The sequence below is a fragment of the Cibotium barometz genome, chromosome 7 (genome assembly GCF_041138505.1).
Source record: "Cibotium barometz isolate CiBa-2024 chromosome 7, ASM4113850v1, whole genome shotgun sequence".
Lineage (NCBI taxonomy): Eukaryota > Viridiplantae > Streptophyta > Polypodiopsida > Cyatheales > Cibotiaceae > Cibotium > Cibotium barometz.
The window spans coordinates 52,730,933-52,749,965 of NC_141052.1; the positions used below are offsets into that span (position 1 = coordinate 52,730,933).

The window sequence follows — 19,033 nt, forward strand, 5'->3', positions numbered from 1 at the left end:
TCACCATCCCTACTTACATACACCGACAATCAAGCACACAAGCAAGTAAAAACACAAGCTAACATACATCCACAAGCTCAAATGAGAGAGAGAGAAAAGGCAAGCTCAAATGAGACTAATGGGATTGTCCCTTTTCATATTCAATAAAATGACTTATATACAAGAGCTTATAGTTACAATGGCCGGCTGCCCATTTACAATTAGGGGTCCAAAACTAGTCTTTCTAGCTCTATGTACAACTATTTCTCATGACCGGCATTACACAAGCCATAAGATCAGTCATCCCATGTCTCTTGTACAATAAGCACATTACGCGGTTACAAAAGATAGATTACAAAGTGTGTAAAAAGTAATGTTAACCAGAGTGGTTAACATACCCCTCTCTCTAATACAGGTTCGTCCTCGAAGTTGGCCAAATCTATATTTTAGTAGATCGAGTAGGTGTTCATGAAATTGTGGCGCAAGGTTGGAGTAGGGGGGGCTTGATGGAAGACTTTGTAACTGGTCCAGAAGGTCATCTCCATCATGTCTTCAAAGGTCTGTAGGCGCCAGGCGGGCATCCACATGATCCACTCGTAATAATAGCCAAAAATTTGCTTGAGGACCCTACGCGTCTTCATGGTAGTGGTCCTAATCCAGAAATGACTCTAGGAATGTGATGTTCAACTAGAAATCGTTGTTGCGGCGGATGAATTTGTTGAAGCGTTGGATCATTTTATCTTCGGTACATGGCTGCTCCAAACCAAGGAAAGTTGAACTGCAGCTTTGGGTTCTTCTTTTTCTCCTCGTGGAAAACATTCCACGCCCACCATCTTTGTATAGGAAGGTAGTCCGGGTTGATGTGAAGTGCATGGGGCGTGTTGCAAATAGGTGTCCCAAATGCATGGCTTGAGGAGGAAGGGGTGCCTCCAGGCCGGCTGCTTGCCCCTGAGTTCGAACGTGATGAGGCAAGCAGTGGCGGGTGGCCAATGGTATCCTCCACGCTCCCTTGGTGGGTGTTCCTGCTGCTACTAATGTGGTGATGCTTGGCCTCAAGGTAAGGGCACATCACATGGATGTCCATGGGGTCTGTTATGCGGGTGATGGGTGCTGCTTGGAGCTATCACTTGACCAGGATGGCAATTTCCTACTCAAAATCTATGCGGTCAAGGGGGTACCGCTAGGTAAGAGGGTTTAGTGGAGGTTCAACCTCCTCACGCTCCAATGGTGGGGCGAGGACGGCGGTGGCAGAATCATTCCCTCTTCGAGTTGTGGTTTGGGAGGGGGCTGTGGTGTTGATAGGGGTGGAGGGTCCCATGGGCGAGGTGTGCATTGAAGAGTGGTGGGGGTTTTGTTGAGGTGGACGGGATGTCGCGGAAGGTGGTGTCCATGCCCAGCTACTATAATGATAAAAAGGGTGGTGAAGATGGGGTTGGTGAGGGAGGCTGTGTGGTAAAATGAATGGGGGGAGAAGAAGTTTGGGGATGGAAGAGTGGAAGGGTGGATGGAAGAGTGGAAGGGTGGATGTGCAAGAGGGGGGTGGGGATGGAAGAGTGGAAGGGTGGATGTGCAAGAGGGGGGGTGGATGTGCAAGAGGGGGGTGGGGATGGTGGGGGTTGGTTGGTATTTGGGGTAGAGGAACTGGGTGTGGTGGAGAGGGAGGTGGGGGAGATAAGGATTGTAGGGGTGATGGTGGGAGGCTTCCTTGGCCATCGTTACCTCTGTCTTGGGTGTCAGGGGCAGGAGCTGCTTCTGTTGTGTCTGCGTTGAGCCGTGGGATCTAAAAAAAGCTTTGACAGCTTCAGCTTCCTTGGAGGTAATATCCACAAGAAAAGCAACGTGTGAATAGTCAAACTGGTAGATGCTAGTGGCGGCCATCACTTGCATTTGCTCGTAGCACCTGTGGTATAAGATGAGGAGGCCTTCAGCACACAATAAGGTGGAAGAGCATCAGCGTGGAGGGAGAGGCAAGGACTGTTTACCACGTGCCATCCCATATCCTGTAGATAAAGCAAAGCCTCTGTCGTCCTCTGGGAGGAGTGGGGGTATGGGCATAGACCATCCGAAACAGATAGGTCTAGCGAGGGGAAGCCAAAATGGAGAAGGTGACTCCAACTGATAAAAATGACTTGCAGAGGGTTTTGAGGGAGTTCGTAGAAGTTGTATGTGTGGGTGAAGGAGATGAGGCCCTGAAAATAAAAGTGGGGGATAAGGGTGATGCTGGCGATGGGGAGCTTGGTGAAGAAGTAGGAGTAAATCTGGTGGGAGAGGGGCTCATCTAAATATACGTTGTGTTGGAGGAGGTTCAGCCAAATGCTCTTGTAAAATGGAGGTTAAGGAGCTGAAATGGGCTTTGTGGGGGGAGGGCAAGGACTGGGAGCTCCGTGACTGTATCCATCAATGCATCCACCTTCTGATCCATGGCGCTAGAGGAGGGAGTAGAGGGGGTGGAAGGTGGCTGTATTACGTGCTTAACATCAGTACAGTAATACGTGAATGATTACCCTCTTAGCACACACCATTAATTGGAAAGGTGACTTATAATGCTAAATGAATACAGAAACGATTATACACAGTGCGACATAGTTAATGCTCCACTAACATAGACTACTGAATTATCGCATGAAACACTGATTGATTGATTGCTTGATTGCTCTGAATACACAGGCATATAGCCTTTTAAAGAGTTACATAGTTGCGGGATTCAAACAGGCGCGACCTGCTGTCCAATAATGACTTTTCATGTAAGGTATGCACTACGGCATTACGCTTGCAGTCCAGACTTCAGACTTGCGGTGTGCAGTCTTGTGGTGCGGCCCACATAACACTTGGCATGCACGGTGGACTATGCGAACCCACCAAAAAAGAACTGCTGCAATCCACAAAACAGCAACAATTCTACTGCGGCCGATCCGCACCACGTCGATGCATTCTAGAATCTGCATTAGAAGTGTTGGCACACGACTTGATGATCCTTCATGAGTTTGCTGAGAACTTCCCAAAATCATCCAGCAAACTACTGACTTTCACTGGTTTGGATCCCTTATCTTTTATAGGGGACACCCTACCCAGATCAACGGTTGTCAACAAGGACTAGTGAAAATTTGGAACAAGCTTAAGTAATTGTCCCAACTTGATCTGAAGTGGTGCTTGCAAGAGTTCATCCTAGTCATTGCCTTCTTTTGATTGCTGCCCCGCTGTGCTGTTGAGGCCGTGTAGATCCCTCCGGCACCTGAGCGGACTACTTCTGGGGAGACGACTCAGAAGAATCTGCAATCACTATAACGTTTTCCCGAAAGTGAACCACATGTGAGGTTTTCACAGCCTCAGCTTTGGGTGCTTGCTCTCCTAAACCCAAGAGGTAACTTGATGCGGCACTTCTTCCTGTGCTGGCCAATCAATGTTAGCCTGTTCTGCTGCTTGAAATAGAGGCCCGACTCTTCTTACTAAAGCACGTTACCACACAAACTTCTGGATCTCCCTGCTCATCAAGAGACTCAATTTGAACCATAGATACACTTGGTTGCTTCCCCGGCCTTTTCTTGTTTCTCTGCCTTCCTGCGTGGTCATACTCCTATGCCTCTGGGCACTCTGATCGCCAACACCCTTCCTCTGTGTGTAGAACAAACAGATGCACAGTCGATCACTGCCTCGGCCACCCCGACCCCGACCATGGCCTCCTCCTCAGCCCTAGCCTCCACTGGAGTAGCCACAAGCATTATTCGAACTGCCTACTGTTTGAGCAAATGCCACCGCAGGATCTTTTTCCTCTTTATCCTTCCATTGAATGGGGCTTCTAGCCCGTCGGCCCCTCCCATTATAATAACAATCACTGGTATTATGAGAATTAGAAGTGTAGATGGCACACCATTTCTCATTGAGTGCACACTCTGTAGAGCAGGATGACCCGAATTGCGGCACGTCAAGCACCAGACCTCTTTCAACGACTTAGCAGTCAAGGATTCCCCAGACACCGCCGTGCTGACCTTCCCGCCCTTGTGGGTCTTCCTGGTCGCTTTCACCGGTTCGTCATCCGAATCTTCGCTCTACTATTGTCAGAAGAATCTTGATCTGGACTCTCCTCATCCGAATGTGCTTCCTCCCATGAGATGAGCTTTTCCCTGACTTCTTTGTGGATTTCCACCTATTGGGCATGCCTTTGTCCTCTAGGGATTCTCAAGCCAAGATTGCCCTCACAATCACATTTGGCAGCGCTGTGGCAACCTTATCCACAGTCGTTATTATTAAGGCTGTTCGGAGATCCTTAGACAAGCCCTTGTTGAGAAAATAGTCATTGAGCACCTCTTGTGCCTGGATGTTGGTTTTGAGGAACCCACTGTAGCATGACCCAAAACCGAGCTGCATAATCCTCCATCGTGCACTTGCCCTGCGTACGCATGCGTAGTTTTTCCAAATTTTGGGCGACAATCTTTTCCACTGGAAAGCGCTGCAAGAACACCATCCTCACTGCATTAAAATTCTGACAATGATACACAGGGTATTCCGCCAACCATCAGGAAGCCTTCCCACTCAGAGTGGACTCAAACACGGATTCCATACGTAATTGATCCAGTGGGGGCAACACATTAAGGTTGTATGTCTTCTCAAATTGTCGGATGTGAGCATCTAGATCCTTAGAAGATTTCCCACCGCAAAACTTTGCATACTTAATTTGTCCATGTGGTTGGGCCATCTGTTGGACGGGGGGAACTACCAGTGGTGGCTGTGTTGGTCCCGAGAACAGTTGTGCCAAACCACCGCAGTTGGTGAACTCAGAGGAGTTAACAACCACCTCTCCTCTCGCGGAACATGGGGAGGGGGGCAAGAATAGCTGCGCTATCGCTCGGGGAATGCCATTGGGAGCGGCATCCCACCTTGGCAATTGCAAAGAAAAGGAACAAGAATCATCTGCCGCATCATCGCCCATCATCCTTCGAATGATGACGCCGTGGCCACCCCGTGGGGTAGGAACCATCAAATCACGAGGTCCGTGAGAATGCGTGCGCATGCAATCGCATCATCAAGAGAACATCATGGTCGCCAAGTGTATTACGTGCTTAACATCAGTACAGTAATACGAGAATGATTACCCTCTTAGCATACAACATTAATTGGAAAGGTGACTTATAATGCTAAATGAATAATATGGAAATGATTATACACAATGAGACATCGTTAATGCTCCACTAACACAGACTACTTTGAATTATCACATGAAACAATGATTGATTGATTGCTTGATTACTCTGAATACACATGCATATAGCCTTTTAAAGAGTTACATAGTCGCAATGGGATTCAAACAGGCACGACCTCCTATTTACACCCCTTGAGATCCAATAATGACTTTTCATGTAAGGTACGCACTGCGGCATTACACTTGCGATCCAGACTTCAGACTTGCAGTGTGTGGTCTTGCAGTGCGGCCCACATAACAGTGGCTATGCTGCTTGGGCCCTTCGGCTTCCTCCATCTGGTGGATGGTGTCTTGTGAAACCTCCCGGTATCTCTGAAAATCCTACTTGGTCTCAAGGGCCCCTCCGCAGAGTATCAGCTTTAGCTTGATCTTGGGCTTCATAGGCAAGGTTCTCTACGATTGTGAGTTCATGGTGTGCCCACCACTGAGGAGCTTTACAAGCTTGTTGGAGTTGTTGCCTTCCTAGAGGTCAGTGATTCTAGCAAGGGCATGCTCGAGCTGTTGTGTCTATGCATCAAATTTGGCCTCGAGCTTCATGTTATGCAAGCACACTTAGTAGAGATCTTCAGACACCTGTCTCTCATGTGCCTTGGCTAGAAACATCTCTCTTTGTGAAGAAACGGCAACCACTTCCTATTGTTGACGGTAGATACAATCCATCATTGATCAACTGCCTCGCCAAGTGTGAAAATCCTAAGGCAAAATTTGGCATGTCGCCATGGGTTGCATGGATGCTCTCGATGTAGGCACGGCAGGATCGGAAGCTACTTGAGTGTGGTGTAGCGTATTCTACTGGGAAGCATTGGAGGAGGGTGGTCTAGCCTCAGTGAAATATGGAAACTCTATAAAGTGATGTGGGGGTGGTGTCTCATATAGGTTTTGCTGGAAGAAATCTTGCTTCTACTTCTTCTCTTCCTCCGTGGCTTTTGTGGTTGTTTGTAGTTTGCCAGCTCCTCCTATATGTAAGGCTTGGACTATAGGTGGTTACCTGCTCTGTGCCCATGGATTCTTGGTGGTGCCTCTTTGCTGGTGGGGAGAGGGTAGATGTTTGGGGCGAGGGCAGAGACATGATGACTGCATTATGGCCACTTAGCTGAATGGCACGGGGTAACTCCTCCCACTCAGCCATATGATAAATGACTTTAGTAAGTAAAGTAGCTACTTCTTCTAGCTTCCCCTATGGGTTCGAACAAACTACATGAAGCTCTTTGAAAAGATACTCCACCCAATTCACCATCTGGCCCTGGTGCACACGGGCCAATGTGGTCATGCTACACCTGCTAAACCTGTCCGTCTATGGTGTGGTAAAAATTGCAGGGCACATGTTGGCATAATCAAATCCTCTTTGGTTATGTTTTCCCACTCGACCCCATCTTTGTTCGAGTTGCCTCTGTATATGCCCCTGGTGAGCTTGGGGGCATTGGTGAGCCTAACATATGGCTGGTCTAGGTTGGGGAGCTGCAAGGCATCTCTGATGAGCTCTATGCTGAGTTGTACCCTATGTCTCTTGCCTTCATTGTCCAAAACCTCCACTATGTGCAGGTTGGCATCATAGATTTCTGTGAAGTACAAACTGTTATAGAGATCAGGTCCCCATGGCTCCAAATTAGGCAATCTCCCTAGGCCCAGGTGCTCTAGCTTCAATACAACCGCGGGGTTGGCTGCTACTACCCGGTAGCATGGCCTTATGAAATAGAGGAGCTTGTGCTCCACCTTGTGGTTATTCTTCATTAAGGAGTGCACGGTGTGGCTATTCACCTACTTCATCAAGGCCTCCCCTAGATGGGAAAATCGTGTGGGGTGGCATACATACTCCTCAAATCTTCTCCTTGTCGGGCACCTCCCTAGAGGAGTTTGAGGTGTCAGTCATGGTGCAGAAAGGGTGAGAGGATGTGAAAGCTCAAGAGAAACTTTTGCAAGAGTCTAGCTAGAAGGAAAGTGAGGAAATGAGGGGGTGGGGTCCATATTTATATATTTTCAGAAGGGTATGGTCGTGGCATCACTAGCGATGACCGTGGAAACTGGAATGAACGAGCACATGATATGGATCAAATGGACATGGCATGTGGAAAACTAAAGCAAATGGGTGTGGCATCTCTAGCAAACAACCATGGCATCATGATCAAACGGTCGTTGCCTCCTATGGTGTTGGTATGGGCATGGCATGTTGAAACCTAAAGTGAACGGGCGCGACATCTTCAGCAAAACAACCGTAGCATCATGATCAAACAACCATGGCAGATGGTTGAGGAAGGAATAGCTAGGGCATTTCACTTTATGCTTTAGAACAGTCGTGGTGGCAAACTTGGAATGGCCGGCTGTGGAATTTCTATTATTTATTTATTTGGGCACCTTGAATCAATTTTTGTACCCATAGGCTATGCTGATAGCACCCCATTGTGGGTTTTGTACTGATAGTGTGCCCAATTCGCCAAGGTGAGAAGCTGATTCCAATTTGGTGATGGCGAGGTGGGGGGAGGTACTTCCTTGAGGAATTTAGAAGCTGTTGAAAAGGGAGTACCTGAGACTAAAGGAGTTGGTAATGGCGTTGTAGTACTCCATTGTAACCTCACAATGACAGATGGAGGAGTTGCTGACATTGAGGGTATATCATTAGTCAGCTTTGTTGGTGGAAGAATGGGTGTTAGAGTGCCATTGTGAAGCTTCTGCTTCCCTTTTTCTTGGGCAGTATTTGTGGCGGAGGCCACCTTGGGTTTCCATTCAAAGATAGGGGACTGCTGATGAGTGACACGAGGTGGAAGTTGGGGTTGGGGAGATTTGAGCTAATTTTTGGACAAAGCTCGTCGGGGTGGTCATTCCTAACCATAACCAAGCTAGCTTCACCTCCCATTCTTCTTCTTCAAGGTCAAAAATTTGAATCTCAGGACCAAAATTGGGGAATATTTTCCTAATTAGGTTTAGTTGCTAATCAAAATGTTTTTTCTTCCCTAACGCAGTTGTGAGGACCTTACACATAGTGATATATGTTGCAAAGTGCCCCCCATCACAAGCAAAGTGAGCCTGTTTAAGAAGGAGTACATACTCGTTTGCTTCTTCTCTCACTGAACCATCAGCATTGTGCTTGACTTTATACACCCACTTACATCCAATTGCCTTATTTTCCTTAGCAAAGGCACTAACTCCAATGTTGCATTTGCATCCAATGCTACCATCTCCTCATCCATGGCATCTTCCCATTTCTTATTTCAAATTTCTTGCTCAAAGCAAGTGGGCTCAATCTCATGTATTGATTTTACCATGTAAGCATAATGATGGGTTGTATATCCATCATATCTCAACCTGTCAACAGGGTATCTAACCCTTGTAGACTTGCATACACTTGGATCACTGCCAGGTATCCTCGAAAAAGCCCTGGTTCCCCTTACACCAGGAGTAGCCACACAGACGGAATGCCAAGCTCCTCATCAAGGCTCTGCTTAGAGCCACTAGAGTCACCATCCACATATGACAGGTATCCTCGAAAAAGCCCTGGTTCTCCTTACACCAGGAGTAACCACAGACGGAATGCCAAGCTCCTCATCAAGGCTCTACTTAGAGCCACTAGAGTCACCATCCACATATGAGTGACCTGCTGTGATAGATCAGGCACAAAAGGTTGATCTAACTTTTCCTTCCCTTTTCATGATACATGTGTACCTGCATCATTCCTCAACTTGCCTGTTGTTGTTGCTGACCACGGGCTAACCACGGGCTAACATTGGATCCACTACTCGAGGACTCCCCAGGTCCACTCAACACCTGTGTACCTGTTGTTGTTGCTGACCACGGGCTAACCACCCACGGGCTAACATTGGATCCACTACTCGAGGACTCCCCAGGTCCACTCAACACCTGTGATTGTTGCTCTACATGTGGTGCAACAACGCTTCTTACATCCACATCTTCTGTTGCCTTCACTATTGGTTGTGATGTGATGTAAAGAGATGTGGATGAAATGTGAGATGATGTGAATATATGTGGATGTGAAGTGATAGATGTGAATGTATGGATAGATGTGGATAGTCATGTATGTGAATGATTGGATGGATGTGGATGAATGAGATGGCATGTGTATGAATGAGATATGATGTGGATGAATGAGATGGCATGTGTATGAATGAGATATGATGTGGATGTGATGTAAAGTGGATGGAATGAATGAGATATGATGTGGATAGATGTGGACGTGATGTAATGTGGATAGAATGTATGTGATGGAATGGGGATACAATGAATCTGATGAATGTGAATGGATGTGATGTGATGTGATAAGTGTGAATGGGTGAGATGTGATGTGAAATGGATGTGATGTGATATGATGTAAATTGGGATAGATGTGAATGGATGATATGTGATGTGAATGGATGTGATGTGATGTGATGTGATGTGATGTGAATCGGGATAGATGTGAATGAATGAGATGTGATGTAAAATGGATGTGATGTGATTGATGTAAATTGGGATAGATGTAAATGGATTATATGTGATATGAATGGATGTGATGTGATATGATGTGAATGGATGAGATGTGAATCGAGATAGATGTGATTTGATGTGAATGGATGAGATGTGAATCGAGATAGATGTGAATGAATGAGATGTGATGTGAATGGATGAGATGTGAATCGGGATAGATGTGAATGAATGAGATGTGAGGTGAAATGGATGTGATGTGGATTGGGGTAGATATGAATGGATGAGATGTGAATGAATGTGATGTGATGAGATGTGGATATGGGTAGATGCGAGTGAATGAGATGTGATGAGTATAAATGTGGAAAGATGTGATGAGATCGAAAATGGTATGATTGGATGAGAATGGATGAAGGACGTTGGAAATACATATGATTGGACTTGGATTAAGTAATGTGGATTGATGTGGAACAATGTGGAAAGACGAGAGTTTGTTACTGAAACTGTATTTATGACCTGTTTTTAAATGACTGTTTTATGTCAAGAATGCTGGTGAAGCATTTTGACCGTCTTATGAGGACGTCTCACATAGAATGGCCGGCCGAGGTCTTGACCAGCCTCGGTTTGATTTAAATGGTGAGCTTCCGGTAGTGGATGAGGGACCAAGGAAGCGGCCTATGAGTGAAGTGCTAGGTGACCTGCGAAGAGTCCTAGAGGGTGCTAACCATACAGTGCTCAGGCTCTGGGTCGCCAAAGATACCCATTCGTGGGTCAAGATCTGCTGGTTGATCTTGTTGATCTTCAACGGAGAGTCCTTGTGGATTTTTATAAGTGAATATATTTCCGAGTACTGTGAGCTAGACTATTGAAAAGGCCCCTGAGTGGACAGGTGGTGAGCGTTCTGGTTGCTAATGATGCCATAGGTACACCGATGAAGGAATGATTAGAAACTAGAATTCAACCGGATACTTTGGAGGATTATGATCAGTGATACTATGATTTCATTAAAAGATTGTTTTAAAGTGAGCTGAATTTGTGAAACAGGCAATTTCATATTGAGCGTGTAAGTGGTGTAACTATCTTGAAGTTTGCATGAAGCCCCAGCTAGGGGGCTTGGGAACTCTTTTTCCTTGTACCCGGGATAAAAAATAACCAAATTCCTAAACGGATTCTATCACTACAGTGGTTGGGCGGTTGGCTAACCCATGGGACTGGATGGGGTTATATGCTGGACTAATGGATCCCTAAAATGAGACTCAATTCTGTTATGGTACGATAGATGAAGTAAATCCCAGACAGTCCTTGTTCTATGGAAAAGAATCAACGGTTATGCCTCTCAATGAGGAAAAAAGCGTTGGTCTCTATGATCCAAGTGCAAGTCTTTTCCTTGATCTGATCATGTGACTTACGGGTTTGGTCGGGTTAGTTTGGTTAGTGGATGACCTTAACTACGTTAGAATAAAAATATCACAGAGGAATCATCCATGCTTTCTGGGGGCGAGGGAAGTTTTTCCGGGTGTGGTTTTGGAAGTATTGAGAGATTAGTCTCTTGTCCGGATATCCGTGGGCGAGGCCTCGAGTGAGAGGCTCTGTCCCGCGCAAGAAGTGCTACTTCCACTACTAGCACCCCTGAATTCGTTGCGCGGAGGGGGCAGGGATCTTTCATACAAGGCAAGATTGGTTGCCTAGGGCTATGCGCAAACTTATGGCATAGACTATGAGGAGAGATTCAATCCGATTGCAAGAATGGCACCTGTGAGAGCTGTCATTGTTATGGCTGCAGCGAAGGGTTGGTCTTTACATCAAATGGATGTAAAGAATGCTTTCTTGCATGGTGATTTGCAAGAAGAAGCTTACATGATGCAGCCACGAGGTTATGAGAGTGATGCACATCCAGATCTTATGTGCAGGTCACACAAAGCCTTGTATGGCTTGAAGCACGCACCCAGAGCATGGTCAAACAAGATCGGGGAGTATCTTGTTACCATTGGATATCCAATGTAGATTTTTCACAATATGTGAAAAAGACAGATAGATGGATCATGCTATTAGTCATCTATGTGGATGACTTGATTATCACTAGTGATAATGATGCATATACATGATGTCAAGATGCTTTTGAAGCAGAAGTTTGAGATGAAGGATTTGGGTGAGCTACGGTATTTCTTGGGCATAGAGGTGGTGAGATCACTCATGGCATTTTGCTATTACAGAGGTAGTATGGCTTGGACATGTTGTCCAAGTATGGTATGATAGGCTGTAAGCCTATTTCAATGCCATTGGAGTAGAACACAAAGCTTTCCGCAGATACAGGTGAGCTTTTGGAGGACCCCATCCACTACATATATAGGCGCATAGTGGGTAGTTTATCTACATAACCATTACGAGGCCAGACTTGAGCTATGTTGTTAGACTTGTGAGTCAGTTTATGCAGGCTCCTAGGAAGGCACACTTGGATGTGGCTAGACGGATCCTCAGGTACATAAAGTCCACAATTAATTATGGACTTTTCTATGAGGCTGGTACAGAGATACAGCTGCATGGGTACACAGATGCTGATTGGGTTGGTAGTATTACAGATAGGAGATCTACCAGAGGCAGAGTACAGGGGTGCTGCTATGGCATCTTGTGAGGTAGCTTGGTTTGAGAAGCTACTTGGTGACATGGGAGAGCCCGTGGATAGGGCAATTGTCATAGATTGTGATAACATAAGCAGCATACAATTAGTAACCTAGTATATCATGCTAGAACAAAGAACATTGAGGTGCATTATCACTTTTTGAGGGAGAAGGTTCTAGATCTAGTATATGTCAACACACATAGGATCAGGTGGCTGACATCTTCACGAAGGTATTGGGCACAGAGAAGCTCCACAGGTTTAGGAGCTTGCTTGGAGTATAGTGTGTGGAGTTGAGCTCGAGAGGGAGTGTTGAGATATCGAGCTCAACTAGTGCTATGGCAGACTTTGATGACCCCGCCTGGGTGATAGCTTCCGCATCTACACCACTGGCATGGTTGGTGAGATTATGGGTGATATGCGGACAGTGGGATGATAGGCTGTGTGATAGCCATTTTGGATTACTAGAGACTGGCATAGTTATACCACCAACCCATTTAGTCGGGTTTACATTATGGACCGATCCTTGTATGTTGTAGTAGTTGAGTACTAAACCATATAGTGTGTACTCTTATCTTTATGTTATGTTGGTTGAGTAGAGACGAAGAAGATAGATGAAAATTCAGCTATCCATCTCTCTCTTGTGTCTTGCTCTCTCTTGTGTGTGTGTGTTTTCTTGCTACTGTTTGAAGCTCTCCCTCTCCCCCACATTTTGGGCCTACATAGATTTCAGAAGTGGCACGTGCCTTCATGGCTGAAAAGAATATGCCACATTACTTTTGGGCAGAAGCAATAGCAATTGCTGTGTACATTATTATGAACATAACACTCACTGCAGTTGTTCATGATATGACTCCTAAACAGAAGTTTACAAGCATAAGACCGGATGTGTCTCACTTGAAAGTGTTTGGGTGTATTGCATATGTACATGTTCCTGATGGAGTGAGAACAAAGTTGGATCCAAAGCTAGAGAAATGCATCTTCATTGGTTATGCTATGGAGAAAAAAGGTTATAGATGCTATAACCCTACCACCCATGAGATGCGTGTAAGAAAAGATGTTATCTTTGATGTGAGATGAGCAACTGGTCCATTAATTCCAATATGCTAATAATTTCACTTTTACTATTTAAATGATTGCATTCCAAATGTCATGGGAATTCCTCTTTTATCATTTAAATATTTCTCATGCATAAAATAAATTGATCTAAAACTCCTCTTTGAATTTAAATAAAATATCCATTAATTCCAATATGCTAAGAATTCCACTCTTCCTATTTAAATGATTGAATTCCAAATGTCATGGGAATTCTTCTTTTATTATTTAAATATTTCTTATGCATAAAATAAATTTATCCAAAACTCCTCTTTGAATTTAAATAAAATATCCATTAATTCCAATATGCTAAGAATTCCACTCTTCCTATTTAAATGATTGAATTCCAAATGTCATGGGAATTCCTTTTTTATCATTTAAATAAAATTACCATAATTTTCTCTTTTCTTAATTGTTTAATTATACATAAACCTTAAAAATTTATTTTCCATTGAATGTGATGAAAATCATTCTTTTAGCCTAGGATATTCAATCCTAGAATATGGTAGGAAGTCCCCTTTTCACATTATGCATAAGAATGAATTATGTATCAATTTCTTAAAAATTTTACCATAGCTCCGCTACTATTACTGACAATTTTTAATATTTTTGAAAAGAATAAGACTTAGTAATGTAATTATGATAGTATAACTATATTTTAATCTTAAATCCAATTTATGGATTTAACTCATAATATTACCATAATTTAGTAGCATATAAGTATAAAAACCATTTTCTTAACCTCTAGCTTCACAAGCCTAGAGTTTGATTTGTGAATTGAGAATTTCTCCATGAGAAGCATCAATTCAACAGAGAATTGGTCATAGGAATGACCATTCTTTGGGGGAGAGAGAGATAAACATAAAAAGCATCCTAATTAAGCATAAATGTAAACTTTTCTTAATTATTCATTTACAAATCTTAAGAAAAGCTTGATTTGCATTATAAACACTTAATTTAGAAACTTCTCAAGCGCTTGAGAGGGAATGAGAAGTGAAAACATTGAGAATAGTAGAGAAAAACCATAAAATTACACTTTACCTCTTATTTTTGCTTGCTTCTCTATCTTAATCAATTGATTAGTGTGTTGAAAGGAAAGCTCCAAGGATGGTTGAAGAGAGAAAGAGAGAGGCTCCACTCTCTCCAAAAGTAGAGGATTTTTAAGGGATAATAAAAAATATCATTATTTTAATGTGATACTGGCATGGTATAGTTTAGAGATTGTTTTTACAAAAGACCAAGGATCTATTCATAATCAATGGAGGCCTCTAACCAAGTCCAACTAGGTTCTAAAATTTTCCAGGTTCAGTTTGGCTGAATTTGGACAAGATTTGGACCTAGTCTAGCTTCCTTTTTAATTTGGTTTAATCCAGGAGAGAGGAGAGATAAAAATATCTCAATTTTTTTGAGCTAAAAACGCCACCACATGTGTGAAATAGACGCCTCCTTGAAGTCTCCCCCCTTCTTATTACCAAGGTGTCAAAAATGTATCATTATACCAAAATATCTCATTTGTTTAGTAATATCTCATAGTTTTTTTAACTAATAAACCTTGTACTCAGTCAACTCTTCATCTTATGTGGGCATTTACTCATTTTTGGTTATTCTCTTTTATTCATTGGATTTATCTCCTCCCCACACTTGGATTGATCCTATTGGCCCATAGGAACCTTAATTGGACCATAATCCAAAAATTTCTGAAAATCTAGACCCTTAGGCTAAGGTGCTTTATACACATTTTCAATTAATTCTAATTGCACATTGGAAAGTTCTTTTTGAATTTTTGTTTCAGGGGAAACCATTTTAGACACTAGGAGGATTTTTATATCAAAAAATATCTCAATTTTGGATTATCTCTCTCTAGATATTTTCTCTCTCGAGGCCAAAACAGGATCTTTCTTCTATTTCAGAGAGGGGAATAATTACAAGATCAGAAAGGAAGGTTCTTACACCTGTACACCTCAAAAGCTCGAGGGAGGAATCTAACATCCTACCCCACTTAAAAAACGTGATATGTCCTCATCTCATAGTTGGAGGACAAACTCTTTCCTATAAGATCCCAACTGATTTTAGGATTCCTTATAGTCTGGTCAACCCAACAAAATCATGGGATAAAGATCCCTTCATATAGAACTCATTATCAGATAACAATGCATTCAGAACATATCATTTATATCCTTAACACAATAATGGTCCATTAGACCGAAAATTCCATCTGAACATTCCTCCATGGGAATTTCAGTTATGCAGGTTTTTAATTTGTCATCCCTTAACTTGATCCACTGGGTCAAGTGTTAATAGTAGCAATCTGTCAGCACAATCCACTAATCTCATAGGGATTTGATGAAGTCACAATCATCATTCCAGTTATCATCATTCCAGTTATTATCATCATCACTGGGATTCGTCCCATTCATCCTCATTGTGCCTTTGTTAAACTAGAATTCAGGAATCATTATCTTTCAATCGGAATCCAAATTAACTCATCAATTCTCAACCAGGATTCTAAAATCATATAAACCAGCATTCGAATTCATCATCTGGATGGCAATTTTTGCTTATAATTTCAAGGTCTTAGATTTACTTGTATATACTGCCAGTAAAGAGCTGCAGTTATACCCTCAGTATATACGGGTAGTCACGGTCCTTGGAATTATAAGGTAAATACCATCATGTCTAGGCCTCAAGTCAGGGATTCCATACAATTGTGGTACTTCCATCTGAAGACCCAATTACAAATTTATGAATCTTCATTCTGAATATCAATTTGTATGAATTTCATCACACAATTACAACCTTTTACTGCTACTTCAAAAAATTTTGACATTTTTGGCTTCTCAATTGATCCACTTTAGCCAATTCGCTCTGATACTAGCTGAAAGATCCATGCTCCCTTCATGCAAGGAATTTGGGATGCTAGTAGTGGAAGTAGCTTTTCTTATGCAGGACAGAGCCTCTCACTCGGGGCCTCGCCACCGAATATCTAGACAAGAGACTAATCCCTCGGTTCTTCCAAAACCGCACCCGGAAAAACTTCCCTCGCCCAGAAAGCACGGGCAATTTCTCTGTGATATTTTTATTCTAACCTAGTCAACGTCATCACTAACCAAACTGACTCGACCGAACCCGTAAGTCACATGGTGAGATCAAGGAAAAGACTTGCACTTGGATCATAGAGACCAACGCTTTTTTCCTCATCGAGAGGCACAGCCGTTGATTCTTTTCCATAGAACAAGGACTGTCCAGGATTTACTTCATCTATCATACCATAACAAAATTGAGTCTCATTTTAGGGACCATTAGTCCAGCCTAGCCCCATCCCAGTCCCATGGGTTAGCCAACCGCCCAACCACTGTAGTGATAGAATCTGTTTAGGAATTTGGTTATGTTTTGTCCCGGGTGTACCTAGAAAAAGAGTTCCTAGGCCCCCTAGCCGGCGCTTCATGAAAACTTCAAGATAGTCACACCACTTATACACCCAATATGAAATTGCTTGTTTCACAGATTCAGCTAACTTTAAAACAATCTGTTAATGAAATCATAGTATCATTGATCATAATCCTCCAAAATATCTGGTTCAATTCTAGTTTCCAATCATTCCTTCATCGGTGTACCTATGGCATCATTGGCAACCAGAACGCTCACCACCTGTCCACTCAGGGGCCTTTTCAATAGTTTTTAGCTCATAGTACCCGAAAATGTATTCACTTATAAAAATCCAGATGGACTCTCCGTTGAAGATCAGCAAGATCAACCAACAGATCCATATAAAAGAGCCATGGACTCATCCGTTGAGGACCAACAAGGTCAATCAACCAGATCCATACCCGAATTCAGAAAACAACTCTTACTCCTTGTTCCAATATCTTCCTCGATGCACACATGGGTATCTTTGGTGACCCAGAGCCCGAGCACCGTATGGTCAGCACCCTCTAGGATCCTTCGCAGGTCACCTAGCGCTTCACTCATAGGCCGCTTCCTTGGTCCCTCATCCACAATTCCGGAAGCTCACCATTTAAATCGAACTGAGGCTAGTCAAGACCTCGGCCGACCGTGCTACGTGAGACGTCCTCCGTTGACTCTCTGTTAGTTGTTGCAACTTTATTACTTAGGTCTCCACGACCTCATTCATAAGACGGTCAAAATGCTTCCCCAGCATTCTTGACATAAAACAGTCATTTAAAAATAGGTCATAAATACAGTTTCCATAACAAACTCTCATCTTTCCACATCAATCCACATTACCTGATATTAAACAGTCATTTAAAAACAGGTCATAAATACAGTTTCCATAACAAACTCTCGTCTTTCCACATCAATCCACATTACTTAATCCAAGTCCAATGATATGTATTTCCATCGTCCTTCATCCATTCTCATCCAATCACACCATTTTTCATCTCATCACATCTTTCCACATTTATACTCATCACATCTCATTCACTCGCATCTACCCATACTCACATCTCATCACATCACATTCATTCACATCTCATCCATTCATATTTACCCCGATCTACATCACATCACATCCATTTTACCTCACATCTCATTCATTCATATCTATCCCGATTCACATCCCATCACATCTCATCCATTCACATCGCATCTCATTCATTCACATCTATCATCCCGATTCACATCACATCACATCACATCACATCACATCACATCACATATAATCCATTCACATCTATCCCAATTTACATCATATCACATCACATCCATTTCACATCACATCTCATTCATTCACATCTATCCCAATTCACATCACATCACATCCATTCACATCACATCCATTCACATCACATCACATCCACATCACTTTCACATCCACATCCCTTTACATTACATTCTTTCACATACACATTCACATCCATTTACATCACATTTACATCCATTCACATCCATTTACATCACATTCTTTCACATACACATTCACATCCATTTACATCACATTCTTTCACATACACATTCACATCCATTTACATCACATTCTTTCATATATACATCCACCTCCATTTTCATCACATTCTTTCACATACACATCCACATCCATTTACATCACATTCTTTTACATACACATATACATCCACATATATTTACTTCCCATCTCACCCTTTCACATATCCTCTCATCTCATTCTCATCTCATCATTCACATCCACATCCATTTACTTCACATCTCATCCACATTCATTTTCATCACGCCACATCCTATCACTTCCCATTCACATCTTATCACATCCATTCACATCCTATCGCATCCCATTTACATCTTATCACATCTATTCACATCCTATCACATCCCATTCACATCTTATTCCCATTTAGTAGCTTTTCCTACTTCGATACCGATAATGGGACTTTTTTCTAAATTTTTGCCAATTGTTTGGCTTAGATAAAGGTTCTTTTTCTCGACGACTATTTCCATATTCTTTCTCAATTTCTTAAATGAATCATATTCAATATTCCTCTTTTGAATAAAAGAATTCATGGGATATACAAAAATCAATTCTACCCATATTTCCACTTTTGATAAATATTCATAAATTGAATTATACTAAAAATTTCTCTTTTTTCCATTTAATTTCTTGGATCTCAAATATCATGGGAATTCCTTTTTTTTACAGTTAATTGCTTGAATTCTAAATGTCATGGGAATTCCTCTTTTATCATCAAATAAATTTATCTAAAATCCCTCTTTTCTTTAATAAAAATATCCATTAATTC

General features: G+C 42.7%; 1 pseudogene; it reads left to right on the top strand.

The window, feature by feature from the left end:
* Window positions 1–1,891: 1,891 nt before the first annotated feature.
* The window catches only part of LOC147637169 (uncharacterized), a 40,883-nt pseudogene continuing 23,741 nt past the window's right edge, over window positions 1,892–19,033 (top strand).